At 44.5% G+C, this 13,353-nt stretch overlaps 1 pseudogene across 1 annotated transcript; it reads right to left on the reverse strand.

Annotated features, from left to right (window-relative positions):
- Nucleotides 1-7,620: 7,620 nt before the first annotated feature.
- Nucleotides 7,621-13,041, reverse strand: LOC144806547 (guanine nucleotide-binding protein subunit alpha-12 pseudogene; annotated as a pseudogene). Its single transcript, XR_013605829.1, has one exon. The product of XR_013605829.1 is annotated as a guanine nucleotide-binding protein subunit alpha-12 pseudogene (transcript).
- Between the last annotated feature and the right edge of the window lie 312 nt (nt 13,042-13,353).

Genomic DNA, 13,353 nt, shown 5'->3' on the forward strand with positions numbered 1-13,353 from the left:
GCTCAGGAGAGCTCTGAGCAAGGTGGGGCGCATCATTGTGAGAGGAGGAGTACCTGCATGGAGGGGAAAGGAGAAAAACTGGAGGCCCATGCATGTGTCTTAGAAAGTGCCAATATACAAGTAGGGGGAGGATAATATGAAATTCTCCCTTAAGTTGGGCACAGGAACTGAGAGATCCGAAGCTTCCATTTCTTTTCTCTTTATTTCCTTCCCCACCTTCTCCTTTTGCACTTATCTGTGAACTTCTTAATAACCTTGGGCACTCCCACCGGTCCACCATGACGCTCCTACCAGAGAGAAAAGGGACACAGAGTCTTTAGAATCCTTCATCGAGGGTGACCTGGTGACGGGAGAAAATAGTAAAAGAATAGAGTAGCTTACACCTTGCATCGTCCCTTTTCTTATGGGAGGAGACTGCCAGTGGCACCATCCCTCAAGAAACCTGTGGAGAGAAAAAGGAATCCATTACCACACCTGTCAAGACCAAGAAGCTGGGGCCCCCACTCCTTACCCTTTTGGAATTGTGTTCATCGATATTATTTATTTATAAAACCGTAACAATATCCTAACACCCAAATAAAAGTCAAAATTCACCGAAGAACCAAGTCATCAAAGCCATATTTCCCTCCCACAGTGCCTTTGGGAAAATTGCTGGTTGACAACATTTTAAAAGACAGGTAGTCAGTCAAGTCAACCAAAAATGTTTTTCTCCTAATGGACGAATAAGGCTATAAACAGATAAAAAATGAACCACAATGAAGGGGTAGAAGGGAATGCAAAGGACATATGGTATTGGTTGGGAATGGTATCTCATTCCTGCCATGATGCAATTTAATTTGCATTCTGGGAAAACTTGTTCTTGAGTGCGTTGCAGCTCTCATGCCCTGCATCTGTTCTAATAATATTGTTTCACCTAACACATGGATTACAAATCTATCTAAATGCCCTATTATAAGTTCAGCCTTCATGAATAGCAATAACAATATATTTAGGGTGATGATCGGTTCAGTTCTAAGATGCCACATAAGGAAGTAGATACATATAAGACACACAGGTATATAGTTCATCTAGTGCAGTATTTTCCAGCTCCAACTGAATCAGCAACAAATAGACAATTACCCCTAAAACACAAGGGGCCAGATGTAGGTAATTCTATTTTACCGACTCATATATACCGAATTTTACCGATTCGGTATTTATGAATTGGTAAAATAGAAGTACCAAGATGTAGGTAAATCCAGATGTGGATTTACCGAATCTTTAAAAGTCGGTATTTACCGATTCGGTAAATACTGACCGGTAATGCTCCATTCATTCCTATGGGCTTTGAAGCCCATAGGAATGAATGGGGCATTACCGGTCGGTATTTACCGAATCGGTAAATACCGATTTTGACAAGGGTGCAGGGGGTGTCACTTTGACACCCTCTAGCACCCCCAAAAAAGGTACGGGGGCCATGTGGCAGGCATACCTGCCCTAAGGGCAGGTCTGCCTGTCATATGGCACAGGTGTGCATGCACACATGTGCATGCACACCTCAATCGGTATTTCACCATCAAATTGAATTTGATGGTAAAATACCGAGTTCTTAGGCCTTGTGGGACTCATAAGAGTCCCACCTACATATCAATTTTACCGATTCTGTAAAAATACCGGTCGGTAAATTTACCGACCAGTATATTTACAGAATCGGTAAAATTACCGATTTGCCCCGTTTCTGTCCTCCTACATCTCGGTAGCCAAATACCGGTCGGTAACGGCCGAATTCGGCCGTTACCGACCGGTATTTGGCTACCTACATCTGGCCCAAGGTGTCTTATGACAATGTATAAAGAAGATTATAGAACCCCGCCACTAGCGATACAATTAAACTGTCTGCTTAACGTGTTTAGCATTTCGATTTTTTTATCATATAACGCATTGCCAATTCGATAAGATAACAATTCTGTTAAACCAAGACTTCTGACATGTAACATGCATGTAAATAACAATAAGTGACAGAGGGATGGTGTCTGCAAAAGGAATATATGTATGTATTTCATGCACGTGGTATATGGAATTAACGACAATGATAAGACTGTATTCCTACAGAAAGATGGTTCTGCATATGTACCTCGATAAGTTAGGCACATAAATTTGATGAATCCATTTATTTATTTATAGGTTTTTCCCCTGACGAAGGGACGCTCAGTCCAGAAATGCATTGGGCTCAACTCATAAACTCTCAATCGCTGCAGAAAATGTATGATTGCAAATATAATTATTAATTGAGAAATGTTTCAATAGAAAAACACACTGTTGGTTTCACACAAACCATGCAATGATGATTACATTGCTATAATTTAAATGAAAAAGCAAACTGTTTAAAGAGTTACTAATCAATGGATAACTAGAAAACTTAGTCAGTGTTTAACTACATTGCAGTGCACATTTGAGTTCAGGTCGCCCGAGTGGGCCCTGACCACTTTCATGTTACAGTACATGCCAGGCAGGCATAAGCAAGCGTAGCATGCCATAAAGTTTAAAGCTTATTTAAATATTTAGGTTTAGATGCATAAACAGGAGTGCACGTTTCCACCCTCTCATTGTTAACTATTATAAGTTCAGCCTTCATGAATAGCAATAACAATATATTTAAGTTGATAATCGGTTCTTTTTCACAGATGCCAACTCCGAATAAGCATTGCTTAGGAACTGGAACTAAAACGTGGAAAACTTAAAAATGGCGGGGAAAAAAGGGACATGTTAGCCCAATTGTAAGAATATGGACAACATGATTCTCCCGGCCACCTTCACTTAAGCGGAAAAAGAGGGTGTCTTGGGTTTCAGAGCTCATAGCAGCCATCTCTCCTCTTACTTTGCCAGCTTGATGTGACCTTGTTTATGGGAATTTTAGTCCCTCAGAGTCGAGATGGCCATTGTTTATAAACAGATACAACATTGGACCCCACCAGATAGGTCACTCCCCCTCCGCACAGCACCACCTGTGTGTCCCTGCCCCAGCTGCCACTGCTGAGGAAGTTCGAGGCCCTCCACCACCCGCAGGCTACCACCTGCACCTCATTCCTGGTGGCCAGTGGCAGGCGGTGGGTTTGTTCTTATTCCGCTTTATTGTTTTATTGTATTGCCTGTATTTTAGTGTTGTGTCTGTGACTGCTGTTGTTCTGTCTTCCCCCGCTGCCTGTTTGTGGTCCGTGCCAGTTTTCCTCCCTCTGTTCCCCTCGCTGTCCACGTTTCTCAGCCCGGTTTTTCCTTCTGTACCCCTCGCTGCCTCCGTGTCTCTGCCCGGTTTTTCCTTCTGTACTCCTCGCTGCCCCCGTGTCTCTCAGCCCGGTTTTCTCTTCTGTACCCCTCGCTGCACCTGTGCCTCTCAGCCCGGTTTCCCCTTCTGTTCCCCTCGCTGCCGCCGTGCCTCTCTGCCCAGTTTTGCCTTCTGTTTCTCAGCTGCCCCTGTATTCTTGTGTCCTTTTTGCCTTTTGTGCCACTCATTTTTTTCCCTGTATTTCTGTGCCCTCTTGCCTTCTGTGACACTCATTTTTTTCCCTGTATTTCTGAGCCCTCTTGCCTTCTGTGACACTTGTTTTCCCTCTTTTTTTGTGCCCTTTTTGCCTTCTGTTCCCTTCATCACCCCTCACTGCCCCTGCTGTTGCATCCCCTGTGGCCCTGCCCCCATGACTGTCCACTCGCTACCCCCGCCTCCTGCCTCCCAGCTGCTCCTCCCTCCAACCTCCCCATATATGCCGGCCGCTGTGAGGCCGTGTAGCGGACGCGTGCAGCGGGTGCGCCTAAGGCAAGTCCGCCTGTGCCTGGACCGCGCCCAGTGCCAGAACTCCTGGTCCCCGCACCCGCCACGACAACTGCTGCCACTGCGATGCCAGCACACTCTGCACGCTCTCAACTCCAGATGGACCCATACCTGCTTCAAGGCCGCCCCGAAACGCACACACAGTCGCTTCACCTGCCGGAACTGCAGCTACATCAGCCTCAGAGCTGACAAACCACCCGCCAAGAAAGACCTCGACCACCTCTGATGCATACTACTGAACATCCGCTCCACACGCAAACACGCCGTCGAGCTCTGAGACCTGCTCAACACAACATCCCTGGACGTCGCCTTCCTGACAGAGACCTGGTTGAACGACTCCTCCGCACCCGACATCGCCATAGCCATCCCAGACGGCTACAATATCACCCGCAAAGACGGCACCAACGGAGTCGGAGGAGGAATTGCCATCAACCACAAGAACAGCATCAGGGTCTCGACTAGCACCAACGATGCGCTCAGCACTGCCGAGCACATGCACTTCCAGATCCACACAGACCCTAACTCCACCCTCAGATACACCCTCGTCTACCGACCCCTCGGACCCCGTCCCTAGTTCAGCGACTCCATCTCTGACTTCATCAGCACGCACGCCCTGACCTCCACGACTACATCCTCCTCGGAGACCTGAACTTTCACCTTGAGAACAACAACGACAACAACTCCACAACCCTGATCGATAACCTCACCAACCTCGGACTGAAGCAACTCGTTAAAATGCCCACCCACTCCGCCGGCTACACGCTCGACCCCGTCTTCTCCTCAAGCCCACACGTCTCCGTCAGCCACACCACCGAACTTCTCTGGAGCAAAATCTATGAAGACCAACTACATGCAAACCTCGTTCTCAGCCCACACACCGAAAACTCCAACACCCACGACTGCGCCAACACTCTCGCCCTGCTGAAGACACCCCCATGCAGAGACACTAGCAAGAGGGCCAGCTGGTTCACCCCAGAACTCTTTGCCTCCAAGCAAGCCTGCCCGAAACTAGAGAAGGAATGGCAAAACGAACAAACTCCGGACAGCCACGCAGCACACAAGGACGCAATCCGCAACCACCACCACCTCATCAGGGCGGCCAAGAGGACCTCCTTCAAAGACCTCCTCGACAACAATGCACACAATAGCAAGGAGCTCTTTAACATCGTGAAGGAACTCTCCAACCCCAGCTCCAATACCAATAACATCCCACCGTCGCAAGCCCTGTGCACCTCCCTCGCCACCTTCTTCCATCGTAAGATAGCAGACATCCACGACAGCTTCAACACCCAGACAGCCCCAAAAGACAAGTACACAACAGACCCTCTACTCACCATCGACCACGACGCCCTACTAGCATGGGCCAGCGTGAGTGTCGATGACACCATCAAGACCATGAGCACAATCCACTCCAGCTCTCCGTCAGCCCCATTCCCACACCACGTCTTCAACAAAGCAATCAGCTCCATCGTACCCTACCTGCACAACATCATCAATCTCTCCCTCGAGACTGTGACCTTCCCAGAGAGCTGGAAACATGTAGAGATCAACGCCCTACTCAAAAATCCTAAGGCAGACCCAAGAGACCTCAGGAACTTCCTGCCCATCTCTCTGCTCCCCTTCCCGGCCAAGGTCATCGAGAAAATCTTAAACAGACAGCTAACCTGATACCTCGAAGAAAACACAATCCTGGACCCTTCCCAGTCAGCGTTCCGCAGCAACCACAGCACCAAGACTGTCCTCATCGCCGCCACTGATGACATCAGGACCCTGCTGGACAACGGTGAGACCGCAGCACTCATTTTCCTAGACCTCTCTGCCACCTTTGACACCGTCTGCCACCGCACTATACGTGCACGCCTCCACACCGCAAGGCTCTGGAATGGACCACCTCCTTCCTCTCCGGCAGAACCCAGAGCGTCCGGCTCCCCCCATTCCGTTCCAAAGCCTTCGAGATCATCTGTGGCGTACCCCAGGGATCCTCCCTCAGCCCGACACTGTTCAATATTTACATTGCCCCACTCGCACAAGTCGCCCGACAGCACGACCTCAACATAATCTCCTATACCGACGACACTCAACTGATCCTCTCCCTCACCAAGGACCTCATCACCGCCAAAGCCAACCTCCACGAAGGTGTGAAGGCCGTCGCCGACTGGATGAAGATCAGCCGTCTGAAGCTGAACGCTGACAAGACGGAGGTCCTCATCCTCGGCTTCAACCCTTCAGCCTGTGACGACTCCTGGTGGCCGATGGCACTGGGGGCAGCCCGACACCCACCGACCACACACGCAACCTGGGAATCATCCTCAACTCAATGTTCTCAATGACTAAGCAAGTCAACGCCGTCTCCTCCTCCTGCTTCGACACCCTCCGCATGCTTCGCAAGATCTACAGATCCTGACAGATACAAGAAAGACAGTCACCCAGGCCCTCGTCAGCAGCAGACTCGACTACGGAAACGCCCTCTACGCGGGAGCCCTGACCAAGCTCATCAAACGACTACAACATATCCAAAACACCTCGGCACAACGGATCCTTGACGTACCACAACACGGCCACATCACCCCCCACTTGAGAAACCTGCACTGGCTCCCTGTCAACAAGAGGATATCCTAAAGGTTAGTTATGGGAGTAAGATATTGGGCCACATTGGGGTAGGGGCAGTGGAAAGTGCTGAAAACTCTTTCCTGCGACGGCCCTTTCTGTCCCACAAAGCACCCTGTTTTATGTCGTGCAGAGTTGAGGATGCCTTTCCTCTCAGATTTACTGGATTTCCGTCCCCTGGAATTGTGGCTTAATATTTGGGCTAAGCAAGAAAATACACTTAGCAAAGACGTCCTATGGGAATGCCTTTCACTTGACCATGTTTTAAGCATCTGATGGCTCCAGTATATAAGAGTTGGACTCTCCAGGGTAGGTAGGAACTATTCATAAACCCTAAGCGTATTTCTAAGAGGGACCTTTCTCTGGTCAAAGAGTGTTTTTTAAGAATAAACCGCTGTGATAGAGAGGGAAATGAGCTGTGTAAGCCTAGTGTGTGAAAATACATTGTGTTAAAAACTGCACCAACCACCAAACCTTATCTTCTAGGGCTTAAAAGCATCCATGATCATTTTCTATTGACCCGGTTTCAGTTCAACCTCTTCCATTACCTCTTGACACACCCTCGCGGCTTCCACAGAGGCTAGTGCCTCATGCCCTGTGGCTGCAACGGTGAGTCTCATCAGGACATGATGCACTTTATTTTCTGTAGTTTATATGCTGTCCCTAGAAAGTTATTTAATATTCCCATTCTCAAAAAAGCAGGTTTTAGGCGGGGAAGACCAGCTCTTATCTTTTTACAACTCCTCTCTAATGACACTGTTTTTCTTACGCTTAACTTTTCACGGGTCGCTGTTAGACGAAGGTCAAGCTCCGATTAACTTCGGTACTGTAATTCATGAATTTGTATCTTGTGTTTTGATTAACTTGGACATATTATATTTGTCAATCTGTAACTTGGAAGATGTTTTATCATTTTATGTATGACTTTTATGGTTTTCTTTTATAAAACTGAATAAAGTTTGTTGATAATAATCACTAGGGGATTCATTTACAGGGTAGCATGGTATCCCTCACAATAACTCCAGGAGTCACAGTCCACACAATGTACATTGCTTGTTCCCCTTAATATCAACCTTACATGTACCGCCAATCACCTGCCCAAACCTCTCCCTGCTGATGCCAATGTGGTGCTCCGTCATCCCACAGACCATCTTTGAAAGTACCCATACAATAAAAATGCTGCAGTTGTAAATACATATCAACTACCATTTGTTGTGTTTGAAACATTTTATTGAATAATAAAACCTAATAAACATAAGCTGATTATTAAAGCAAAACAAAACATCAGTTGCCATACACATAAGAGACAAAAGTTGTACATAAAAATCAACATACTGTAACACAACAAAGTTATGTAGAGCACAATTCTTAATTTCGGGCAATCTTTAAAGTTCAACGATAGAAACGTGCATAAAGAACAGGAAAGAAAAGAAAGAAGGTGGGATACAGTGGTTTCATTAATGTAATGCTTCCTACATATAGAAAAACAAATACTAATTATTTTCCTTAAGCAATAAAGTCCGCACACTAAAATACTAAGAGAAATATATTGAACAATGAACATTTCATGTGTAATTAGAATTCAATTTGAATATTTTAACCTCCTCAGCATTATTTGACTCATGATTACAACCTGAATGCTGTGTGGAAAGGAACCACCTCATGGGGTTCAAAATCACATATTTTCCAACAATAGGATTCAAATGATAAACTTGAATTTCAATTCAATTTATTGACTTATGCCTTTTTTGGAGATCAACAATTTCAAATATATACAGAGACTTTAATCAACAGGCTCACATGGCCTCCTTTTGCTGGAACAGTTAAAAACGTATTCCATTTACATGTATTTTTTTCTGAAACAAGTTAAACAAAGTAAGTGCACATAAAAATTATATTGACTTCTAATCAATGTCAAAAACAGCATTGGAGGAATTTGTGCCGTGATCTCTAGGGTTTTGACCTGATTGTACCACATGGTAGACTTGTTCTCCAGAGTCAGTCCCACCAGAAAGATGCTGAAGTACTTTAATGAAAAGCTTGGTTAATTTAGATAGCCATGTAGTCAATCAGTTTAGAAGACAATTTCACACAGTGTAAAGCACTCGGCAGTTCAAGACTACATAAACGTATTGAGCTAGAAGCCAGTCAGCTCGCCTCAGTGTTCTTCACAGACTCTTGCAATTTCACATCGGAGAAGCAGAACCTGATCTAGGTCATGTGCTAAGTTTGATGTTCTGTTTTATGCATCTGCCTTAATACAGGCTAAAGATCCCTGTGGAACAGGATTGGCAGAGATTAAGCCGATTTACGTAAGAAATTCTCATTGCCCAAAAGAATTTGCGATCACACTGAGTTAAAGAGATACAAATTCTTCAAGCAGATCTTCCATACAACGAAGCGTTTCCCAGTATTCCAAATACAAGTAAACAAATACAGAAAAATCCAAAGCCTTTTCATCAAGAAAGAAACTTTCCACATCTTAAATATCAACATACGTAGATCCTTGCTACCACACCGTCTCCTTCACCATTCTAGTTAGCCAAGGGCCCAAAATCTGAATGTGTCCTGACAAGTTCCAGTAAATACCTTTCACATCATATTGGCAAAGTTTTTTTATTTTTTTATTTGTCCAATTCTTCAAATGGTGAAAATAAATGTACCTGTAGTGCAAACTAAATGTGGTTCTACATCAGTTAAGCATTCCCTGCAAAATTTACAAGCTCGAAGGACTGCTTAGATCAATCAACTGGCTCGGAAAAGAGCCCCCCCGGCCCCCCCACCTTGAGTGTAAGATTCACACCGACATACAACCTTAAGTGGTAGTGTAAGGCCCATGGCAAAACAAAATCAAAGTGGGCAAATAGGCTGCCCTTATTTCCAAATCATCACCATCAATTCATGTTGCCATGTACCCTCAATGTAATCATATTCCTGTTTGGAACAGAAATGTTACAACAAACACCAGATGGTTTAAATGAGAACAACATGGCTTGTTCTACGAGCTGGTGTCAACAGCTTCGAAACATATCCATTCTTATACTCCATTTGAACCTTTCAGTCCCGAACGTCAAATTTCTGTTTGAATTTGGGAATTGTCGAACAGGGACAAATGTTTTCAGTAGTTTCACAAGTTCAGACAATTCAGTAGCTAACCTTAAAAGTATCCAAAGCGGTTCTGTACATAGCTCATCTGTTTGAACTGGCTAGGTTACAGCATTCCTGAGCTTTGTACTTATAGTATGGATGCTGGAACTAGGGAGAAAGATTTTTTCACCCACTCCAAGGGTGTTAAAGACAATCACTCTGACCTATAGCCCTGAAATAAATTAAAGGCAACACAAGAGAGGAGGTTTCACCCCTTTCACTGCAACATAATGTCCTTTAGATTCTCTTGGAGAATGGTGTCTTTCACGGCGTGAAACACAAAGCGAATGTTTTCAGTGTCTATGGCTGTAGTGAAGTGGTGGAAAAGAGGTTTACTGCGATTCCGCCGCTTTCTGTCAAAACATTGCACCAGGTAGCGCTGGACATCCTCCATGCGCTGTGGATCCCCCTTGAAATCAAAGAAGTACTTCTTAATGCTGACAGTTTTTACTTTGTCCACAAGAAGATCCATTTTGTTGAGGAAGAGGATAATGGAAACGATGGAAAAGAGCTTGTTGTTGACAATTGTCTCAAAGATGTTCATGGACTCCAGCAGACGGTTGGTTCGCCGGTCCTCCATGAGAACTTGATCGTATTCACTTGACGAGACCATGAAGAGGATGGAAGTGATGCCATCGAAGCACTGGAACCACTTCTGCCGCTGGGATCGCTGGCCGCCTACATCCACCATTTTGAATGGGATCTTTTTGATTATGAAATCATGCTCCACAATTCCCTTTGTGGCTTTCCGAGCTAGCAGTATGTCTTGCTTGCTTGGGAAGTAGTTCAGCTGCCCAATGCGGTCCAAGTTATCCAGGAAGTACTTCACAGACTCGCCCAGCTGGAATTCACTTCTCCTGTTGAAGGCTTCCTTGATCCCCGAATCCCTCCAAAGGGCACGGAGCGCAGGCACGTACAGCTGAAAGGTGGAGGGCTCGACGGGCACGCCCACCTTGTTCTCAAAAGCCATCAAAAACATGCCATGCTTCTCGTTCTCGGTGTACTGCCAGGGGATCCCCAGTTTATCCCGTGCATCCACCAGGACCCTGGCACCCTTGATGATGTTCTCAAAGATGGTGTCCCTGAAGTCCAGTAAGGCCTTCTGGTCAAACTCTTTGACGTGAATGATCCTCATCTGCTTCAGAAAGGTAGACTTCCCACTCTCTCCAGCTCCAAGGAGAAGGATCTTGACCAGCCGCCGGACAGCACGCCTCTCCCGGGATAGCATGGCGTCAATGTCCCGGCTGCGGCGGCGGGCCTCGCGCTCAGAATCCCGGTTCCTCTCTTTGCTCTCGCCCCGTACCCGGCTAGCCTCAGCGGGCAACAGGCAGCGGCTCAGTGTCCGGACCACAGAGGCCATGGTGACAGTTAGGACAGTCAAAAAAATGTCAAAGTCTCAGACGCAAATCCAACAGCATGGAAACTAAACCAAGAGACAGCCACCAGTGTAAGTGCACCGAAAAAACTCCTAATATTAAGCTTTTATATAGGGATTGTAATGAGCCAACATAGTGTCAAGAAGCCTAACTAACCTGGGGGGCGGGAGCTAGAATAATAAATACAACAAAGATTTAAGACCTCAATTAATATCCATTGGTTGCTTATGAAAATGAAGATCTCTCTTCCATTCTGTATGGCGAACTTTGCCAAAGTTGGCAACAGCTTCTAACAAAAAAAATAGTTCACTCTAGGAATCATATGACAGGGCAGGAATTTCTCCAAGTTAACTAAATACATGCATTTCTATAAACTACTACATAGGTCAAGATACTAACAACCTTTTTGCTGAATTCAGATCTAGTTTCAACCTAAGCTGACCCCATGTCAAGGGTGTAACTGTTCGTCCTTATTTAATTTAAAGTTACTGTGCCCTGGTATAAAGTGTTCGGTAGTGTCAGTGTAACCTACCAAACAGTGAAAGTGTACTAAAGTGCAAGTTGTCTGTCCAGCTCCGACCGCCGCCGTCTCGACTAAGAAAGTCGCTGCCGATGGAGAGAGAAAAAGCCCAAAAGTCCAGCACCGCTTCTGCATTCAGGAGGAACAAACGAGAGGAAAGTCTGTTGTCTCCAAAACTAGTCGTCACTGAAAGTTTTTGTTTGTTTCCAATAAATCTTCGGTGGTGTCCCGCCCAGCCCTGCTGCTCCTGCCGGGAATAGGGCGGAATCTTGAAGGAAAATCCGAACTGGTTTGGAGCCACAAAGGGAGCGCTGGAGACGTCCCTCCACCCGCCTCCCGCCTGTTTAAATATATACAAAATCCACACACTTTTGTAAAATGTAAATGTCATATTTTAAAAGAGTTCAAACAGACCCAGCACGAGCTCTACGAAAAATAGAAGATAAGTGAATTGTACTTAGAGAAAATGTGCTGATAAGTAATCTATTGATGTAAAATACAGTGGTCAGGCGATGTTTGTGGATTTAATCTATTCAGATTTTAACTCCATAGTTTACTACATTAGAATACTTGAAGGTCCATCTCTCAGATCAGTTCTATTACAGTTTTATTTGTGATAACACTAATAGAGATCATTGATAAATAGACTTTAAAAGCCATGGGTGGAATAGATCCTTGGTCTAAATCTAGAGTATTGTCTGCAATAGAAACCAGTACAAACAGATTAAATCTAAAAGGATTGAATATGTTTATTATAGTGGTTTAGAGTAAACCCAGAAGACACTCTTTGTTCCTGAAACTCAGAAAATGTATCTAAAAATTATGATTACATCCTATTTTATGTCCATAGACTGCTTTAGCTGCTTTCCTGTTTAAATGACAACATTTGCAAATATATTTAACAAAACATTAAAGCTGGATGTCAGAAATTCTGTCTTTAAGTATTGTGTAAGAGTTATGCGTAATGGTTTTTATTTGATCTGAAGCAACACTGACACTAAATAGGTACGTGCACAGGTTATCATTAAACTAACATTATTAGCAAACTTAATATGGAGGGAATTGAGAAACATGGCCTCATGTACCAAGGGTTTTATTGTTCAAATATCCACTGGTTCAGTATTTCACAGAGTTTTCAAATGTTAAACCCCTTTTTAAAATGTACTAAGCCAATCTAACAATTCAGAATTTCGAAAGTGGAATGTTAGTGTCCCTTCTGAATATTTAATACATATTTAAAACATCCTTAAGGTATGTATTAAGCTTTGAAACCATATGTGGGCTGACAAACAGTAACAGGAGGTAGTAACCCAAGGGGACATTTGTGAATCTGAAAGTAAAATGGGGTGCATTAAAAATGCCTTTATTTAAAAGCAATCACAGACACAGTAGTGTGCTGACTCCACAAGCAACCAGTTTTACCAAATGGATCATTAGAACATGAACCTCAGTATATCCTATATTGCTGAAATTTAGTCTCTAATATTTTTGTCATGTGGTGTAAATATTTGTTCCTGTTAGTTCCCATTTCAATATTGTCATGAAACGTACCTATTCTGTTTGTTTCTGGCTTTCCCATCCTGTATTAGGCTTTAGTCCAGTGTGAATTCTCTCATGTGAAGTGACATTGTATCTGACATTCAGAACACTCATACAGCTTTTTTTCCCCCGTGTGAGTTTGCTCATGACAAGTAATTTGCAACCAAATCTTTGCTTGCATTTCGAGCATTCGTAAGGTTTTTCCCCAGAGTGGGGTCTATCATGAAGCATAACACTGTCTTTCAGATTCAAGCTTTTATGGCATAAGGATTTTCTCCAGTGTGGAGTTTCTCATGGTGAGATAGTGTTTTTCTCGGCAGTTTTTCTGGCATAGAACACTCATGAGGTTTTTCATCAGT

This window comes from Lissotriton helveticus, assembly GCF_964261635.1.
Source record: "Lissotriton helveticus chromosome 1_1 unlocalized genomic scaffold, aLisHel1.1 SUPER_1_unloc_84, whole genome shotgun sequence".
NCBI classification, from domain to species: domain Eukaryota; kingdom Metazoa; phylum Chordata; class Amphibia; order Caudata; family Salamandridae; genus Lissotriton; species Lissotriton helveticus.